The 20,496-nt window shown below is 41.6% G+C and overlaps 1 long non-coding RNA gene across 2 annotated transcripts; it reads left to right on the plus strand.

Annotated features, from left to right (window-relative positions):
* Nucleotides 1-5,488: 5,488 nt before the first annotated feature.
* On the plus strand, nt 5,489-11,474 carry LOC108410907. 2 transcript variants are annotated; one of them, XR_005129374.1, is made up of 4 exons: nt 5,489-5,676; nt 7,929-8,074; nt 10,277-10,389; nt 11,337-11,474. It is a non-coding gene; the product is annotated as an uncharacterized LOC108410907 (long non-coding RNA). The 2 variants fall into 2 exon arrangements; XR_005129373.1 differs by lacking the exon at nt 11,337-11,474 and having other exon boundaries at nt 10,277-10,470.
* The last annotated feature ends 9,022 nt before the right edge of the window (nt 11,475-20,496 follow it).

Genomic DNA, 20,496 nt, shown 5'->3' on the forward strand with positions numbered 1-20,496 from the left:
CCCTAGAACAGAGCAATTCACATGAAACCAGATCAGGGGTGCCCATGTTTTTTTGGCTTGAGATCTACTTTTCATCATGATCTACCTAAAAATAGATGACTATCTGCACTGAACCTTGTCTGCAATGTTTGTGTGGCCTGGACAGTAACTGCTGATGCCAAAAACTGTAACTTATAACTGCTTCTGGACTGGATCTCTGTTTTGTTTCTAAAATCATCATATAGAGAAGCTCCTGCCTTGGCTAAGGCCTCACTGAACATCTCAGCACTCAGCTGGAAGGATACTACGTTAGCAGCATTTGCATTTGAGTTGGGCTTTGTAAAGATTGGCTGCCGGGCAATTAGTTGCATTTTTAATTCTTTCACTTTGTGCTTGATGAGTTCACTTTTGGTTAGGAATTTGCTATAGAACGACAGCACTACTACAGAAAACAACATTTGAGGACATTTATGCATTGAAATGCTTGTGGTAAGGCTCAGATAATCACTCTACAGAAAGTAAATAAGTCAAAGTAAAATATAAAAAAACAAATAGGAATATATTAAATATAAACAAAATATAGACAAAATGTAGGGAATTATACATAATATATAAATACAATATGTGATATAAATATAAAGTGACTTGGTGTTATTATTTAAAGTGACTCAGTTTTAAAATGTTATTGTCCATAGCAGAGATGATATAATACAATAATGTTGACAAGTGACTGAGTGAACTGGTAGCAGGGGAAGGACCCACAGCTTCACAGATTGTTCAGAAGCCTGACAGCCTGTGGGTAGAAACTGTTCATTAACCGGGATGTTCTAGCCAGTATGCTACGAAATTGATGGTGAGAAGGCAGAGTGCAGGGGGACGCTGTCTGACTGGATCTTTTTGATCTTCCTGAGACAGCAGGACTGGTAGATGTCCTGTAAGGCTGGTAGTTTGTTGCCTATGATAGCTTCTGCTGTCCTCACTGCTCCTCTAAGGGCCTTGCGGTCACAGGCGGTGCAACTGCTGTACCAGACAGTGATACAGCCTGTGAGGAAGCTCTCTATGGTGCACCTGTGGAAGTTGGTGAGGATCTGAGGATGCAGACCAAAGTTCCTGAGCCTATGTGGGAAGAAGAGGCGCTGACAGGCAGTGTTGGTGTCTATGATCTATGTGTTCTTTCTGCCCAGGTGTGTGAGAGCAGTGTGTATTGTTAGTGCAATGGTGTTGTCCGTGGACCTGTTGGAGTGGTATGCAAATTGGTGAGGGTCCATGGTGGCTGGAAGTGTTGAGCAGATGTGAGCTTTGACCAGCCGCTTAAAGCACTTCATCACCGTAGATGTCAGTGCAACAGGGCAGTAGTCATTCACGCAGGTGACAGACGATTTCTTGAGGACTGGAACAATTGTGTTTCCTTTAAGCACTTGGGAATCACTGATAGTCTTAAGGAGAGGTTAAAGACATCAGTGAAAACCTCAGCCAGCCGTTTGGCATATGCTTTAAGTACACGGCTGTGGACGCCATCAGGACCGGATGCCTTGCGTGGGTTAACTTCCATGAAGGATCTCACCAACTCAGACAGGAGAATGGCTAGAGTGCAGCTCTCCTCATCTACTGGGAGTTTTTCAGCAGATGAGGTGTTAAGTTGCCTCAAAACGAGCATGAAAATTAAGTTCATCTGCAAGTTAGGAGGAAGAGCCCCTATCACAGATCACACCTACTTTGTAGTCAGTGATGGTGTGCAGGTCACTCCACATACATCTGAGATCAGACCCAAGATAGTTGGATTCCACTCGGTCCCTGTAGCTCCTTTTGGCCAGCCTGATGGTCCTCTGAAGGTCATATCTGGCCTTTTTGTAACTAGCTGGGTAACCAGAGTTGGAGGCAGCAGAGCGAGCTCGTAGTTTGGCTCGAACCTCAGCATTGATCAGCATAGTAGGCTTCACATTTGGTACACTGTACAGAAACATCACACATACGTTTCACTGTGCTATACATACAAAAAAGAGGATCACACACAGTCAGCTAAGCTGGCTAATCTGCATTTTATTTAATGCATTCTCAGGCTTTTGGGGCAGTTTTGATGGGTTATTTGTCTCTCTCCCCTCTCTGCTGAGTGATTTTCTTTCTGCTCCTCGTCACCACTAGCTACCTTTCCAAGTGGACACCAGCTTGAATTTCTAACAGCAAAGGGAAAAGGGGGGGAAAGGAGGGAAAAAGGCTTCTTTTTTTTATTTGAGCATCAGGTGGCACAACGTCTTGAGAGACAAGACCTTTTTATACTTTTATCTGGGATGCTAATGTCACCTTATTTCTCTTGTCAAACTTGTTGTTCCATTAGTTTCCATTCAATGCAAAACCCCTTCATTATTTAGCCCCCCTTATTATTTTCACTTCATACACTTCTCTGTGAGTTCAGGGAGTTCACTTGCTGTTGGAATCCCAAACCACGGCACCCTATGGCTTCCATTAAGTAGAGGAGGGACAGGTGCTGCTGATTACCCCATGTCATGGCAGTGTGGCACTCTGCTTCCCTCTGGTGGCCGGAGGTGTCCTAGCAGGTGGCCCAGCTCCAGTTTGGGCCCTCACAAATGCAGCATCACCCCTAATTGATTAAGAGTTTCAGACATTTTGCAATATCAGATTATTTCCCAAATTGGTACAGATGAGCACTGTAGTAAAAGCTGGCTAAACTTTATTTCAAGCTGAGTGTTTACCTAACTTATCAACAACCAGAAATTAGGCGCCTTTTGGCTCCAGCGAGTCTGGAGTTAAAGAGTGTCGACTTAACACTCCCAACCTCAAACTCACTCTAATTTAACTCAATCTAATAAGGACCTAAATTTACTAAATGAACTAAGTACCAGAACCCCTCTCCCTTGACCCAGGGTGCAGCACAACACCTCTCTGGAATTTGGCCATTAGGTTCTCCAAAGTCCTTTGGACAACTCTTTCTTTAAGTAACAGAAAGTACATGTCTAAGGTATATATCAACTCCAAACTGCAACCATTTGTTAGAGCTCTTTTTAACTAAATGAGACTTACCAAGAACGAAATTGATATGACAATCTGGACCAATATTCAAACTTTCTAAATAAGGTCTCAAGCATGGACCCACAACACCCCCAAGGGGTGAAAACAAGAATTACCACATTGCCACCATAAGAACTGTTGCTCAGGACGCCAGGAAACTCATTTATATGCATGTTTGACTATTAACCTTATCTGATTTGCAAGTGACTATACTTGTATTTGTGTATTCAGTTACTTAAAATGTGTATTCTTTTTTTGCAACTTAATTGAATAATCTGAAACTGTTTGTTTAATCAAATTAAAACTTTTGAAACCTAGAGGGAACAAAGAAGGGAGTTTCCCTGGGAAGGCGACATTTGGATTTTGTCGTAATTACTTGCAGGGCCCCCTGGTGGCTAAGGCCTCTGAGCATGTGCACACTCAGTCAGCAATGCTGGAAGTGTTATTTGAAAAATGTATTACTGACTATAAAAAACATAAACTGTAACCTAAAAAGGATTAAACACAAAGTGATAGTCATATTAGTTTTTGTCCAGTACTCTCCATATTTTTAAGATGCATAACAAATTATAAAACACCATTTGTCCAAAAGTATTGACACAGCCCGTCTTATGAGTGCACTCATTGCTGACACAGACATTTAGTTGCGCACACACAGTTAGTATAGAAATGCACTGACCAGTAGTATAGGACACTCTGAACAGGACCACACTGAGATCCTCTGATGATCCTGGGTGTCAGATTAATGGTGCCTCGTCTCTGTTTAATCTGCAAATCTGCATCTCACTATTACACACTCCATTTGAGAACTGTTTAACTATAGATAAAAAACAAAAATAAAAGAACTGAGCTTCAGCATATATAAGTCCTGTGTGTTCTTCTTTAATAATGGATTGTGTATTATGTCTGTTGAAAACCTTGTTAGATTGGCAGGAACCAAGTGCAACTTAGAGCTGCACTTTTTTAGTTTTGGGAATTTGGAGACCTCTCTGGTGGAAATGTGTCATTGCATGCAACATGCAAAAGAACATTTTGTAACGTGTTGTGCTTTGGACCCCTTCACCAAGTGGATGGATCTGCAAGTGTGTTAAACCATATTCAAAGAGAACTCTGTCAAAATGTGGTGAAGGACGAGTCTTCTGAGTGATTTATCTTCTACTGTCATTATATTTTCATCTAATGTATATAATACAATATTGCATTTGAGACCTAAACCTTGAGCTGGACCTTGTTTTTGAGGCTCTGTGTGATGTTATTACATAAAGATGTATGATATGGCCCGACAGACTCCTATAACACCTGACTTTTCATTATTGTTTCAGCAATAATAAGTTGAAGTATAAATTTAAGAACCAACTGCAAGACAAGACACTGGGCACATGAACTCTGCTATACTGACATCTCACCTAGACACAGAAAGTCCCCTTTCAGTTTGAAACACTTGGTCACTTCCTTAACTAAAACCATCACATTAATTATAGATGTGAGACGTGCAGCAGTGCAGTCGTGTTCTTACAGACAGACACACAGTAAGTCTGTGTTTTAGTGAGTCTTAGATCAGAGATGTCTCAGAATGTTTATGATGTTATCAGTAATGAGGAGCTGGACAGAGGAGAGCGAATGGAGATGGTGGTTGATATCTATGAGAGTGCAGACACTTTTAGAGGCCATGAGACCCACACAGAGATGGAGGAGACCAGAACCAAGAAGATCATAAAAGCACAACATTCAGGTAGTAAAACAAACCTATTTTTAGAAATAGTGATGATCTATCAAGTAACACCATTACAGCACAGCTAGCAATGCATGACAGTGTTGTAGGAGAATACTAGGACTGGGAAATATTCATTGTAAATAAGTATTTTTTGTCTGAAGTCTCTGTATTTATGGCCAATGCAAAAAAAAGATCCTAAAATAAGAACATCTCAGCTCAAGGACTGCATCAGTCTAATGACTCGAGCAAACAAATTCCTGCACTGGAGAAAAAGATTAGTCCTTATGGAGTCAGGCAGCATCCAAGAAGCAGCGGAATGATGTAGGCTTTCAGAGAAGGCGCAGAGATTAGGGGAATACTAGGACTGGGAAATATTCATTGTAAGTAAGTGTATTTTTTGTGTGTAGCCTATGTATTTAAAATCCTAAAAGAAGTAAATATAGTCAAATTCTAATTTTACACCGCAGGAAGCAGATGCTACAGACTGACTGCAGTGTGTCTGGGGCTGCTGTGTGTTCTCCTCCTGACTGCCATCACAGTGCTGTGGATCAAGTTCCCCACAGAGAGAGACCAGTTACAGACCAGTAACACCAACCTGACTATAGAGAGAGACCAGTTACAGACCAGTAACACCAACCTGACTATAGAGAGAGACCAGTTACAGACCAGTAACACCAACCTGACAAGAGAGAGAGACCAGTTACAGACCAGTAACACCAACCTGACAAGAGAGAGAGACCAGTTACAGACCAGTAACATCAACCTGACTAGAGAGAGAGACCAGTTACAGACCAGTAACACCAACCTGACTATAGAGAAAGACCAGTTACAGACCAGTAACACCAACCTGACTATACAGAGAGACCAGTTAAAGACCAGTAACATCAACCTGACTAAAGTGAGAGACCAGTTACAGAAAGAGAGAGACGTATTTGAGAGGAAGTTTTCTGAACTGGGTGAGTGATTGGTGAACATGATTTCTTAATGTAAGACATGTTCTTGGCTGTTCCTGTAACAACATTCTTTATAACGGAGGTCATCAGTGTGAGTCTGGTCTCCTCACTGGGACACTGCAAAATGCACCACCTCTTCAGTTTGGTTCAAAATAGTAAGACAAACTGATCTTCTGTTAAAATATTTAAATATTGGTTATATTTTGCTACAGCTGACCATTTAAGTCCAGTTGAGAACTACCAGTAGTTTTAGTGTTAGCTAAAACTATTAGGCCATTAGAAATAACTTGTGCAGCTCAGTCGAGCCACACCTCATTTATGATTTATTAAAATCAGGACACGTGGTAATCTGAGCAGACTTAGCTATCTGGCTAGGAAGCATGCTAGTTAGGCTATTCAGTTAGATTGGTAATACACTGTATTTTGAACATGACCACTTTTTTAGCTTCTGGCCAAAATGTTCTTTGTCAAATGTCTTTCATTATGTATTCATATTTTTATAAAATGAAAAAGTGAGTTTACTTACTACGTTATCTTTTCATGTCCTATTAAATGTCTCTGGGACAAAGTGTAGTTTGTAGCTGGCAATAAGTAGAAAATCTTTAACATGAATCTCTCAGAAGTGCAGTGCTTAATATGAGATTAGAGATAATATGAATGTGACTTCATAATTACTGCTCAAAAAGCCCAGCTGTTATTGTTGAATCTGTGTCCATAAAGATGAAGGTTTGCCAGGTGTTCATCACACGTTGCTGCTAACACTCACTTTAACTGGTTTACTCTGTTTATTCTCTGTAACTGGTTCTATTCTGCTCTCACTACAGAATCACAGTCAGAATCAGACTCAGTTTATTTTGCCAAGTGTGCTACACTTGTATAGCTGAGTGCACACATGTATGATAGGAACATCCTGAACTGATCAGACCAGCACACTATTAACAAGTAGAACAAGAATAAACAGAATGAAGAACAAGAAAGGAAACACATGTGCCCTTAATTAAAATACTCTCTTCCTCAATCCCCCCAGGACTGCTCTTCTTTCTCCTCCTTCAAATCTGAATTCAACACTTTTCTCTTTCATGAGCATTTTTCTTCCTCCTTCACTGCTTAGTCTTCTTTTTTTCCCCATGCTATGTGGAGTGACCTTGGGTTTGTGAAAGGCGCTATACAAATGTAATTTTTTATTATTATTATTATTATTAGGCGGCACGGTGGCGTGGGTAGCGCTGTCCTCGCCTCACAGCGAGGAGGGCCTGGGTTCGATTCCCCGGCCGGGCGGTCCTCTCTGTGTGGAGTTTGCATGTTCTCACCGTGTCTGTGTGGGTTTCCTCCGGGTTCTCCGGTTTCCTCCCGCAGTCCAAAGACATGCAGTCAGGCCGATTGGACATGCTAAATTACCCCTAGGTGTGAGTGACTGTCTGTGTCTGTCTGTCTGCCCTGCGATGGACTGGCGACCTGTCCAGGGTGTATCCTGCCTTCCGCCCGGAGACTGCTGGGATAGGCTCCAGCATCCCCCCGCGACCCTGATGGAGAAGCGGCTTAGAAAATGGATGGATGGATGGATGGATTGATTATTATTATTATTATTATTATTCATTACACAACTGTTTACATGCTGTAATTCTGTGGATTATATTAGGAACACAATGAAACACAAACTACAAACTGCACAAACACCAATGGACTAAATAATGTAATAAGAAACAAATAAAAAAAATGAAACAATTAAATAATAAAGATAAAAAATTAAATATAAAATTGAAAAGGCTACTGCTGGTGATCACAGTGATACATGAGGCTTGAATGCACACAATAACTTCACATAACCATCAAATCTAACATGTAAGTTACAGCATATAAATGCTGATTATTCACTTTATATTCAGTGATTCATATGGAATGTAAACACGTCTTATTTGAATAAATTATGTTCACTGTAAGAAATTAATTAGTTTTCAGTTCTGACTTTATTAATAAATGCACTAATAGTGGTGGTTGGTTAGTGTAGTGGTTAACACCTCCACCTTCTATGCTGTAGACTAGGGTTCAATCCCCCACCTGGGTCAGTACCCTACACTACACCAATAAGAGTCCTTGGGCAAGACTCCTAACACCACCTTCGTCTACTCGTGTAAAATCATCAAATTGTAAGTCGCTCTGGATAAGAGCGTCAGACAAATGCCGTAAATGTAAATGTAGTGCATTATTGTTATGAACGTATTCTGGGAATAACTCTCATCATTCTGTCTAAACAGAGAGATTCATTAACCAGCAAGGATGGAGATACTTCAGTTCCAGTCTTTATTACATCTCTACTGAGAAGAAGAGCTGGAGTGAGAGCAGAAAAGACTGCAGAGCGAGAGGAGCAGACCTGCTGATCATAAACAGCAGAAAAGAGCAGGTGAGTGTTTTGTGGGGTAAATAAAAGAAAAAAATCAAGACAGTTTTCCACAAAGTTTATAACATCATACTTTACTGTTCATCTGGCATTAACTAATGCTGGTAATAAAGAGTTTTAATTTTTCATTAAAAGCTCATATTCTACATTTTTCTTTCATTTTTCTAAAAAAGGTCCATGTTTGGTGTTTTTGTGGATTTATATGCCAAAAACAGTAATAATTCATTCTTATATGATCATTTTCCGAACTCCATTTTTCCCTTAGAATTAAACAGTTACTGTGCCTTTATATAGAATATTATAGAATAATATATATATATATATATATATATATATATATATATATATATATATATATATATATATATATATATATATATAAAACAGCTGTTGTGCAAATGGAATAGACAACAGGTGGAAATTATTGGCAATTAGCAAGACACACTCAATAAAGGAGTGGTTCTGCAGGTGGGGACCACAGACCACTTCTCAGTACCTTTCTGCTTTCTGGCTGATGTTTTGGTCACTTTTGAATGTTGGTGGTGCTTTCACACTCGTGGTAGCATGAGACGGACTCTACAACCCACACAAGTGGCTCAGGTAGTGCAGCTCATCCAGGAAGGCACATCAATGCGAGCTGTGGCAAGAAGGTTTGCTGTGTCTGTCAGCATAGTGTCTGCATAGTGGAGGCGCTACCAGGAGACAGGCCAGTACACCAGGAGATATGGAGGAGGCCGTAGGAGGGCAACAACCCAGCAGCAGGACCACTGGCGCCCTGTGCTCTTCACAGATGAAAGCAGGTTCACACTGAGCACATGTGACAGACGTGACAGAGTCTGGAGACGACGTGGAGAGCGATCTGCTGCCTGCAACATCCTTCAGCATGACCAGTTTGGCAGTGGGTCAGTAATGGTGTGGGGTGGCATTTCTTTGGAGGGCCGCACAGCCCTCCATGTGCTCGTCAGAGGTAGCCTGACTGCCATTAGGTAACGAGATGAGATCCTCAGACCCCTTGTGAGACCATATGCTGGTGCAGTTGGCCCTGGGTTCCTCCTAATGCAGGACAATGCTAGACCTCATGTGGCTGGAGTGTGTCAGCAGTTCCTGCAAGATGAAGGCATTGAAGTTATGGACTGGCCCGCCCGTTCCCCAGACCTGAATTGAGCACATCTGGGACATCATGTCTCGCTCCATCCACCAACGCCACGTTGCAACACAGACTGTCCAGGGGTTGGCGGATGCTTTAGTCCAAGTCTGGGAGGAGATCCCTCAGGAGACCATCCGCCACCTCATCAGGAGCATGCTCAGGCATTGTAGGGAGGTCATACAGGCACGTGGAGGCCACACACAATACTGAGCCTCATTTTGACTTGTTTTAAGGACATTACATCAAAGTTGGATCAGCCTGTCGTGTGTTTTTCCACTTTAATTTTGTGTGTGACTCCAAATCCAGGCCTCCATTGGTTAATAAATTTGATTTCCATTGATGATTTTTGTGTGATTTTTTTGTCAGCACATTCAACTTTGTACAGAACCAAGTATTCAATGAGAATATTTCATTCATTCAGATCTAGGATGTGTTATTTGAGTGTTCCCTTTATTTTTTTGAGCAGTGTATATATAAATTACCTGATTGGCTGCCCTTTACTGCGGCTCATTTAAAAAGCAGTTCAGACTGAAACACTCCTTATAACTTCAGTGTGAGAGGGCGGGGCTAAACTGTTGTAGGAGGATATATGAAAATGTGTTATTAATTCTAAACAGGCTCATTTTGTATATATACAGACTGTATGAACTGGAGAGCGAATGATGCACATTTAAACTTTACCAGTTTTCACAAACTACACTAAACTCTTTCATTAAAAACAGGCAGCATCTATGTTACAAGTCATTTAAGTATCAGTGTTTGCAGCGTGGAGAGACTTTTCTCTTCAACAAACCAAATCAAAGCAGCTTTAAGATGATCAGTGGTGACTGTGTCTGAATATAATCTCTCTTCTCTCACTGGAATGAGAATTAGTGTCACTGGATAACAAGCAGTCAACAGTAACCCAGACGTCTGTGTCTAGAGCTGTAAAAGACCCTGATTAGACTGTCGTTACTGCTGCTGATGCTGTTCTTATAATAAGCAGCTACATGTGAGACAATCAGTCATGTGTTGTGAGTCTTTGCTAATGTATTTTAATGGTCATCTGACTTCAACAGCACTTTACTGAAAAGCTGAGAGGAGGTCAGACAGCTTGGATTGGTCTGAGTTACAGAGTCATAGAGGGAGCTTGGAGATGGAGATGGGTTGATAACTCAGCACTGACCACTAGGTAAGAGACCACTGAACTGTGCTCTAGTGATGATGCAGTTTCTGGGCCAGATTCATAAAACTCAGCAGTGACAGAGTTGCATCACACAAAATGTGCAGCAGGTCAATAAGAGCTGTTCATAAAGTCACTGTGGCGGTGACCAGTGCTGATGTCGCTGTAACACTGAAGTATTTATGTGTCCTGAGTAACAGCCAATCACAATCAACATTACACATTTTAAAGACCCACATCAACTGAAACTCTGATTTTGTTTCTTTTGGCAGAGGAAGAAAATAAATATTCTCAGACAAAGAGCTGCAAATTTTCAGTTGTTCTGAGTCATAATAGTCAATTGTTTGATAGACACTTTTTTATATTTAAATCATGAAAATAAAATGAATGATCAGGAAATTTATATGATTTATATAGTTTATACTATTCAAACATAAGATGAAAAATTAAAGCTTCTTAAAATTCTGCTTTTGTTTGTATAAATTATATTCTAGTATATAATATTCCATTTCTAAATTAAATAATTAAATGATTTAATTATATTGATTTTTATTTCTGAGTATCTTTTCTTAAAATTAAAGAATAAACTGACTCTCTGGATATGGTCATGCACATGCATTTGAAGATTAAGTATGAAATAGCCACTACTATATATTCTGTTTTTCCTTTTAATAAATAAATTTTTACCAGTAAAATGTTTCACTTGTAAATTTGTTTATAAAATCCACTGTAAATAGATTATATACATATATATACATAAAATTATAACATTCAGTCCAAACACATCAAGAAGTGTCTGCTGTTTTCCGCTCAGGGTTAATCCTCGTTTATGAGTGAATGAATGTGTTTCCTCCACACTGTTTACTCTCAGCATCACAGTAAATCTGCTCCACTGACTCCTCATCACTCCTCACTGCTCTGATACTCACACCACATACTATCATTCTCTCTTTCAGCTTCTGGAGATCTGGACAACCAAACATTTATGGATCATGCGTTGTAACTGGCTCTGGGTCTGATCCTGTACTGAACTGGATTTATATTTACTGTTCTGAACAGCATGTGTGGATCTGTGAGAAGAGACTATTTAGTTAAAGTGAATTTTATGTTTAGAATAATCCTCTTTTTGATTTTTGAATTTGATCCTCTTTAATCAGAACTGATCTGTGTTCTATTTGATTTTCTGATGGTTGGAGGATTCAGACTGTATAAAGAGAGTCATGTTTACACATGAAACAATCAAGATCAGGAACAAAGCCTGTGTTACAAGAATGATTGTGTTACAAATCTTGAAATAGGGAAATATTGATTTTCTCTGGCACATGAACTTGAAGTGATGTCATTATAATAATCTAAAAACAGCAAAGACTGGACAAATTGGTCTTAGCATTTCCATAAAACCTGATTTCTTGAAATGAGAAAGTTTGAAGAAGCTTCAAGCTCAGTTCTGGAGAAACTTTACTTTTTACTGTCAATTCACATCACTAAACCCTGCATGAACCCAGAATATTTTGCTATTTTCCTTTCACAAGTTGTAACCATCCACAGTTCCAGCCTGAAGTCCAGCTGTCCATGTGCCGTTTGATGCTGTGACTCTGACCTGAATCAATAAATCAGTCCAATAGTCTCAGATCCGGCTGTATTGATTAGTAAGCTGAGATTCCATTCAGATCAAAAGCAAAAACAGCTAAACAGCTCCTTCCCTGGGGAGCACGTCTGTGTGTGTGTGAGTGAGTGAGAGAGTGAGTGAGTGAGAGTGAGAGTGAGAGTGAGAGTGAGAGAGAGAGAGAGAGAGAGAGAGAGAGAGAGAGAGAGAGAGAGAGAGAGAGAGAGAAAATGAATGAGCCCACTAAACCTGGCAGCTAACAGATGAGCTGGATCAGGTCTGACTCGAGTTTCAGTGGTTCAAATCCAAGTCGAGTCTCTGTACTCATGTCACAGGGCTCCAGACAAAAACAGCTGGAGGAACCACTGACTCCTAAAAGAAACAAATCAGGAGCCAACAGCTTTATAAAGTGCTGAGTAATATGCAGGGAAATGCAGCTCAACACACCTCAGGTCAGCTCTGTGATTTAAAGGGGAACTCCACCCATTTTTCAAATTTTCTGCATGATTAAATACACTGCTCAAAAAAATAAAGGGAACACTCAAATAACACATCCTAGATCTGAATGAATGAAATATTCTCATTGTTCTGTACAAAGTTGAATGTGCTGACAACAAAATCACACAAAAATAATAAATGGAAATCAAATTTATTAACCAATGGAGGCCTGGATTTGAAGTCACACACAAAATTAAAGTGGAAAAACACACGACAGGCTGATCCAACTTTGATGTAATGTCATTAAAACAAGTCAAAATGAGGCTCAGTATAGTGTGTGGCCTCCATTTGCCTGTATGACCTCCCTACAATGCCTGGGCATGCTCCTGATGAGGTGTCGGATGGTCTCCTGAGGGATTTCCTCCCAGACCTGGACTAAAGCATCTGCCAACTCCTGGACAGTCTGTGGTGCAACGTGGCATTGGTGGATGGAGCGAGACATGATGTCCCAGATGTGCTCAATCAGATTCAGGTCTGGGGAACGGGCGGGCCAGTCCATAACTTCAATGCCTTCATCTTGCAGGAACTGCTGACACACTCCAGCCACATGAGGCCTAGCATTGTCCTGCATTAGGAGGAACCCAGGGCCAACCGCACCAGCATATGATCTCACAAGGGGTCTGAGGATCTCATCTCGGTACCTAAAGGCAGTCAGGCTACCTCTGGCGAGCACATGTTGGGCTGTGCGACCCTCCAAAGAAATGCCACCCCACACCATTATTGACCAACTGCCAAACCGGTCATGCTGAAGCATGCTGAAGGATGTTGCAGGCAGCAGATCGCTCTCCACGGCATCTCCAGACTCTGTCACGTCTGTCACATGTCCTCAGTGTGAACCTGCTTTCATCTGTGAAGATCACAGGGCACCAGTGGCGAATTTGCCAATCCTGGTGTTCTCTGGCAAATGCCAAGCGTCCTGCACGGTGAGCACAACCCCCATCTGTGGACGTCGGACCCTCATACCATTCACATGGAGTCGGTTTCTAATCGTTTGTGCAGACACATGCACATTTGTGGCCTTCTGGAGGTCATTTTGCAGGGCTCTGGCAGTGCTCCTCCTGTTCCTCCTTGCACAAAGACGGAGGTAGCGGTCCTGCTGCTGGGTTGTTGCCCTCCTACGGCCTCCATGTCTCCTGGTAGCGCCTCCAGCCTCTGGACACTACGCTGACAGACACAGCAAAGCTTCTTGCCACAGCTCTCATTGATGTGCCATCCTGGATGAGCTGCACTACCTGAGCCACTTGTGTGGGTTGTAGAGTCCGTCTCATGCTACCACGAGTGTGAAAGCACCAACAACATTCAAAAGTGACCAAAACATTAGACAGAAACCAGAAAGGTACTGAGAAGTGGTCTGTGGTCCCCACCTGCAGAACCACTCCTTTATTGAGTGTGTCTTGCTAATTGCCAATAATTTCCACCTGTTGTCTATTCCATTTGCACAACAGCTGTGAAATTGATTGTCAATCAGTGTTGCTTCCTAAGTGGACAATTTGATTTACTTGGAGTTATATTGTGTTAAGTGTTCCCTTTATTTTTTTGAGCAGTGTAGTTAACGTCAACAATTCATGGAGAGGTTTAGTATGAAACGCTTTGTTCTAGACAGACTCAGAACTTTTGACAGTGATGATGACAGGAATCAGACATCTGAGGAGTTAATGCCTCTAAAAGCTTCCCCCAGAAAGGCGTCATGTGCAGTCGTTATGAATAAACTGCCTGATGTTCGAGACTTTGTGATAAAGTGTTGGTTTATATGTATTTTAATAGATTCATTTGAATCCATTCATGGTGGAGGAACACATGAAGGGTATTCTATGGCAAAATAGTCCCCAAAGAATTTTTACCATCATCAGTGGTACATAAAACTCAGAAGACGTGTAGGTTCACTGGTGGTTTTGGATTGTAGACGTTAAGAGTCCTGGTTTCCATCACCATCACTGTAAAGACAGGAGTCTGCAAGTTCTACAGAAATGAACCATTTCACATTAAAACAAATTCAATGTCTGTTTTTATCTCAACCACTGAAATTTAGAAAAATCAGTGGAATTCACCTTTAAGTATCTCTGCCTCCCACCTCGTCTGATTCCTCATGTTACACCCCCCGTGGTGTGCGGGATGGGACATAACAGTTATGCGACCCTGGGGTTAGCAGGGCCTACATAAAACCTGGATAACAGGACACAGAAGACACGATGAGAGTGTGTTCCGCTTGAGCTCTCAGATTCATCAACATACAAAACTAAATCATCTCTTTTCAACAATCTTTGGTCTTGTACTTCTCTTCTTATCGCAATTTCACAGCAACATTGCATATTACTTGCACTTCATATACGTTCACAAAGAAGATAATTTCAACTTCTCAAATAACAAAACTGCACATCGCAGTAAACACTTGGGTCTATAACTCATCAATATACTTGGGCTCTAACACTATCCAAAAATATATAGAAAAATATTACTCTATATTTATACATCTATACATGCACATATCTATATATACTCCAATACTCATACACATGAGTACACTGACTTTCTCTTAGTGCTTTAATCTCATTGCTAAGTTGAGCTTCATATACTTTATCTGCATAGAGTGTATTTACAATTGACCAAAGTATGAAACCTGAATAAAACTGAATGTGAACAGGAACAATAAGTAGAAAAACCCCAGAGCTGTTACCAACTGTAGCTTATATAGCTTGTAAACAGAGTCCAGTGGTTGGACTCTAGCTTCACTTAAATGAGGCCAAACAGGCTCTTCAATAGGAAATGCAGATAAATCGAATTTTTAGAACCCCCTAACTTCCCTCACAGCGGCCTAATATGGTTTTATATTATAATGCTAGTGAGAGACTAAAGACTCACAAGTGTTGGCCAGACGCAGTTAACAGGCCACGGTGGCTAACGCTAGCGAGAGCACACAAGGGACAGCGACAGGGAGACACGCAGTTACAGAGCCAAGTTAGGGAGCGCCAGAGCGAGAAATCGTACACAATAGCGGCGGCCAGACGCGAGGTTAGCGGGCCGCGGTAGCTAATGCTAACGGAAGGCTAATAGCACCCAATAGCGTCAGCCAGACGCGAGGTTAGCGGGCCGCGGTAGCTAATGCTAACGGAAGGCTAATAGCACCCAATAGCGTCGGCCAGACGCGAGGTTAGCGGGACGCGGTAGCTAATGCTAACGGAAGGCTAATAGCGCCCAATAGCGTCAGCCAGACGCGAGGTTAGCGGGCCGCGGTAACTAATGCTAACGGAAGGCTAATAGCGCCCAATAGCGTCGGCCAGACGCGAGGTTAGCGGGACGCGGTAGCTAATGCTAACGGCGCAGAACGTCTGCCAATGCACCATAGCGGCTCATTACACACAGTTCAACCTTCAATAGCACACACATTCATCAACCTTTACTATAGTGCTTTGTGGACATTTATACTTGCATATTTCCCCACCTGGATAACAGGACACAGAGGACACGAGGAGACAGTGTGTTCCGCTTGAGCCCTCAGATTCATCTGAGAACATTCTCCTGTTGCCCACCTAAGCCACAGTCTAGCGCCCGCCCCCTGGCACGGCTCCCTCTACAGGACTGGAGGCATCACATTACAGTACAACAACCCATACAAAAAAACCCCAAAAGAGCACATGTATAAAATATATGTGAAATAAATAATTACTTAAATGTGATCACACTTTAAGGGTGTCACACTCATCCAGTTCACTATTTACCATTAACAAGATTTGGGAACTTCACAAATTGCTGAAGCCAGAAGTTCTGAACTGTTTCTGTGGTTGTTCTTCTGCATGAAGTGCTGGACGTGGGCGGCTGTTCAAGTTCGTCTTCATGTGGGTCCTGAGTCAGACTGGATTGAGCAGATGACCTCTCATAGTCCGACAGACGCGCAGATTGTGTGAAAAATCATTTTCTACACGTCGACGTTAACAGCACAAAGCTCAGCCCATGTTTGATAGGCAAAGTGATACTGGTCACTTAGGTGAGTTATAATGTGTGTGTGTCCCTAATCATCTTATGTATGTGCGGTCATTCACCATATATAAACCAGAGCCAACTCGGACACAGAAAAAAGGAGATCCCACATTGGCCTTCGGGACTCTCACAGGGCTTTAACACTATCTTATTTATTTGAAATAAAGTTGTTCATGTTTAATCCAGATAGTGTATACAGAGCTTTAGTCTCCCCACCTACACAACTGAGAATAAACAACACCAGCCTGTATATTAACAAGACTACTATTACTTACAGTTCACTGTGCGTGGCTACAATGAACAAATGTACCTAACATACAGCAATAAAGCAGAACTCAGCTAAAATCAGCTTCTCTTTCTTTTTACAGCAAATTAAAATCACTCGTTACTTTTTATCCTACTGATCGCACCATTACCTCTATCTCATATAATGAATAAGTGATTGTTATTATACCTTCCAAACTAACCAAATGTAACATTTAAGAGCTCATCATCTGATAATCTGAGCTCAACTGAAATTTTCACTCACCAAAACAAAGAGAAGACAAAGCAGGAATCGATCCTCAGACTCGTTGTTCTTGGTCTCCGTCACCTCATAGTACAAATAATCACCGTGTGGCTCGGTTTAAAGCCTTTTTTTCACTCTTATTGAAGTGGAGAACATGAAACGCTTCTGCTCAGGGGTCTCCATCTCCTCTCATACTGAACAGACCTCTATAACTCTGTGACCCCCTCTTTCAATTGGTATGTGATTGGTTCATAGGCGCCTCGTGGTTGTTAAAAACATGCTGCTTTGAAATCAGATGAATCTTTTTTGACTCACCCTGTATTTATGTAATAGTGAAAACTGTAAAACTTAGGGTTCTAAGCTGCCTGACAATGCCCTGCATGTACCTCTCCATTATCAATATTTAAAAATAATACAAATGATTATAAATCAATGTCTAAGGCATCAGGCAGGATATTAGTAGCCATCTGAAGTAATGACAATGTGATATAGCTTTCAAATGCTGTGGATGTCTGGTTCCTATCACCACCATTAGAAATGATTCTGACTCTGTAAGTTACTCTAGAAAGCAGCATTTCACATCAGTACAGTCTGAATAACTTTGAATTACAGTTCAACAGTTTAATTACATAGACATTTTGAGAAATCAGTGGTCTTCCCTAAACTCACTGAGTGACCATCAGCTGGGATCCACCTTACTGTGGTCAGTGTAAAAGTGTTAAAAAAGATTTTAATATGTGTGTAGTTCAGTTAAATTCCTGCAAAATGTTCTGAGTGCCACCTGCTGATCAGCTGCCTCTAGTCCTTCCATATTGTGGGAGATGTACTGCACACTGAGATTACATGGTGGAAATGTAATTTTATTATATATGTTAAAGTTAAATACATGCAGTGAGGAACATTCATGTGTTAACTTTACAAACAGAAGCTTTTACAGTCATTTTTACACAGAGTTACTGCATGAGGCTGTTCTGTTAGGCTGACCAGCTGATCTTTCACTCATTTGTGCCAGTTGTGTGTGGAAGCTGAACTCACTTTATGTGGGTTTCATTATATTTAATGGTGTTTTTTGTGTTTATGCTGTATGTTGTCTGTTTGTTACAGAGTTCTGGTTTAATCTGTGCACTGAAAACGGTATGTTGTGTGTCATTTCTCAGACAACAGCTCATCTTAATGAATCTAAACAATCTGACTGTCTGAGGCAAAGTGGGTTACACACCAGCTTGTAGCAGAGAGTGTCAGAGACAGCCACCCAGAAAAGGGTCTCACAACAGCTATTAAGGTTATCAACAGCAGCACTATCTCTCCTATGTAGAGCAATAATATGCAGAACTAGTTACTGTTTTCCCTTCTGTTGGAGAATCTCTGCTCAGGTATGCCTGCTGTGGCTGACTAGCTGGCCATTCATGAATTTGTTTAAGTGGCTGATGAACTCGTTGCAGAGTGGAGAGTAAAAAGTAAAAAAATCCTTCAACTCTCAACTAGTGTCCATTATTTTAGTGCAATTGAACACAGAGATCACACTTACACTATATTTCCAAAAGTATTCAGTCACCCGTCAGGTGTTCCAATAACTTCCATGGCTACAGGTGTATAAAGCCGAGCCCCTAGGCCTGCAGACTGCTTCTACAGACATTAGTGAAAGAATGGGTCGGTCTCAGGAGCTCATTGAATTCCAACACGGTACCGTGATCGGACGCCACCTGTGCGACACGTCCAGTCGTGAAATTTCCTCACTACTAAATATTCCACAGTCAACTGTCAGTGGTATTATAACAAATTGGAAGCGATTGGGAACAACAGCAACTCAGCCATGAAGTGCTCGGCCATGTAAAATGACACAGCGGGGTCAGCAGATGCTGAGTCTGGGTTTGGCGGTTGCCAGGAGAACGGTACTTATCTGACTGCATTGTGCCAAAAGGTTTGATGGAGAGGGGATTATGGTGTGGGGTTGTTTTTCAGGAGTTGGGCTCGGCCCTTTATTTCCAGTGAAAAGAACTCTTAATGCTTCAGAACCAAGAGATTTTGGACAATTTCATGCTCCCAACTTTGTAGGAGCAGTTTGGCGATGGCCCCTTCCTGTTCCAACATGACTGCGCACCAGTGCACATAGCAAGGTCCATAAGGACATGGATGAGCGAGTTTGGTGGGGAAGAACTTGACTGACCTGCTCTGAGTCTTGACCTCAACCCGATACCTTTAGAGCGGAGACTGCGATCAAGGCCTTCTCATCCAACATCAGTGTCTGACTTCATAAATCCGCTTCTGGAAGAACGGTCAAAAATTCCCATAAACACACTCCTAAACCTTGTGGAAAGCCTTCCCAGAAGAGTTGAAGCTGTTATAGTTGCAAAGAGTAGGCCAACATCATTATTAAACCCTATGGATTAAGAACGGGATGTAACTCATACGCGTTTATATGCGTGTGAAGGCATAGGGACTGGCCATTGAAAACCACAGACATGGACATGCAGTGCATGAAAAGCTAAACTCAGATTTCACCATACTATCTTCTTTAATGCAATAACAAGGCTAAGAACCAGCTTAAAGAAAGAGTCTGAGAGCTCTACTGCATTTACACCAGCACACAGGAAAACTATTTAAAGATAGTTCAGGTCTTGGTCACTTCCTTTATCAACACCACTAAAAAAGGTAAACTAGCTACAGAGTGCAGCACTGCAGTCATGATCCTACAGAGAGAAACACAGCAGCTCAGTGTTTTACTGATTACTCTGGACTGGAGAGGATTGGAGAGTTTTCTGAACTGGGTGAGTGATTAAGTGGTTAAAGTGATTATTTAAGTGAGACGTGTTCCTGGATCTCTTTGCTGTTCCTGAAACCCATCTGATGTCATCAGTGTGATCCTGTCTGATGTTTGGAGACTCTATTTAACTGGTTTACACTTTTCCCTGTAACTGAATACATTCTTCTCTCACTAGAGTTGGCTAAGCAAGTCTGGACAGGTAGCTAAGATGCTAACAGGCTAACACCCCATTAATAAAAGGCAGTCTGTTACTTTGAACTGCAACATACAAAGTGATGAACATGTTATTTGCCTCCTGTTATGAGCCGTGTTTAAACAAGAGCTGGCATCAAATGTGAATATAGCACCATGCTAACACCCGGCTAGCCTGACACTAACAACCCACATATTTAGGGTTAATCCAGGACAGTCATGTTCACATATTGCCCCACGAAATTCATAGGTGTGACACTCTTCATACTTCATAAAAACCGCCTGTAGTAGAAAGCCAGCCCAATGAAGCTATTTAGCTCCCTCAGATTGGAGGGGCCGGCCCGTCCTGCACAACTTGCACTTTCTCCTCCATAGTGCTTATGCCCTCTCCTCCAATCCTGTGGCCCAGAAACTCTAGTTCTCTCCTTATAAAGCAGCACTTGTCTGGGTGGAGCTTCAGACCCGCCGTTGCTATCTTGCTATCCAAACGTGGCTGGGGCATTACACAGGCTGAAACTGAGCACACAAAAATGCCATAGTCCTCTCCCGGTGCAGAAAGCAGTCTTTGGTTTC

Source organism: Pygocentrus nattereri, chromosome 22 (assembly GCF_015220715.1).
Source record: "Pygocentrus nattereri isolate fPygNat1 chromosome 22, fPygNat1.pri, whole genome shotgun sequence".
NCBI classification, from domain to species: domain Eukaryota; kingdom Metazoa; phylum Chordata; class Actinopteri; order Characiformes; family Serrasalmidae; genus Pygocentrus; species Pygocentrus nattereri.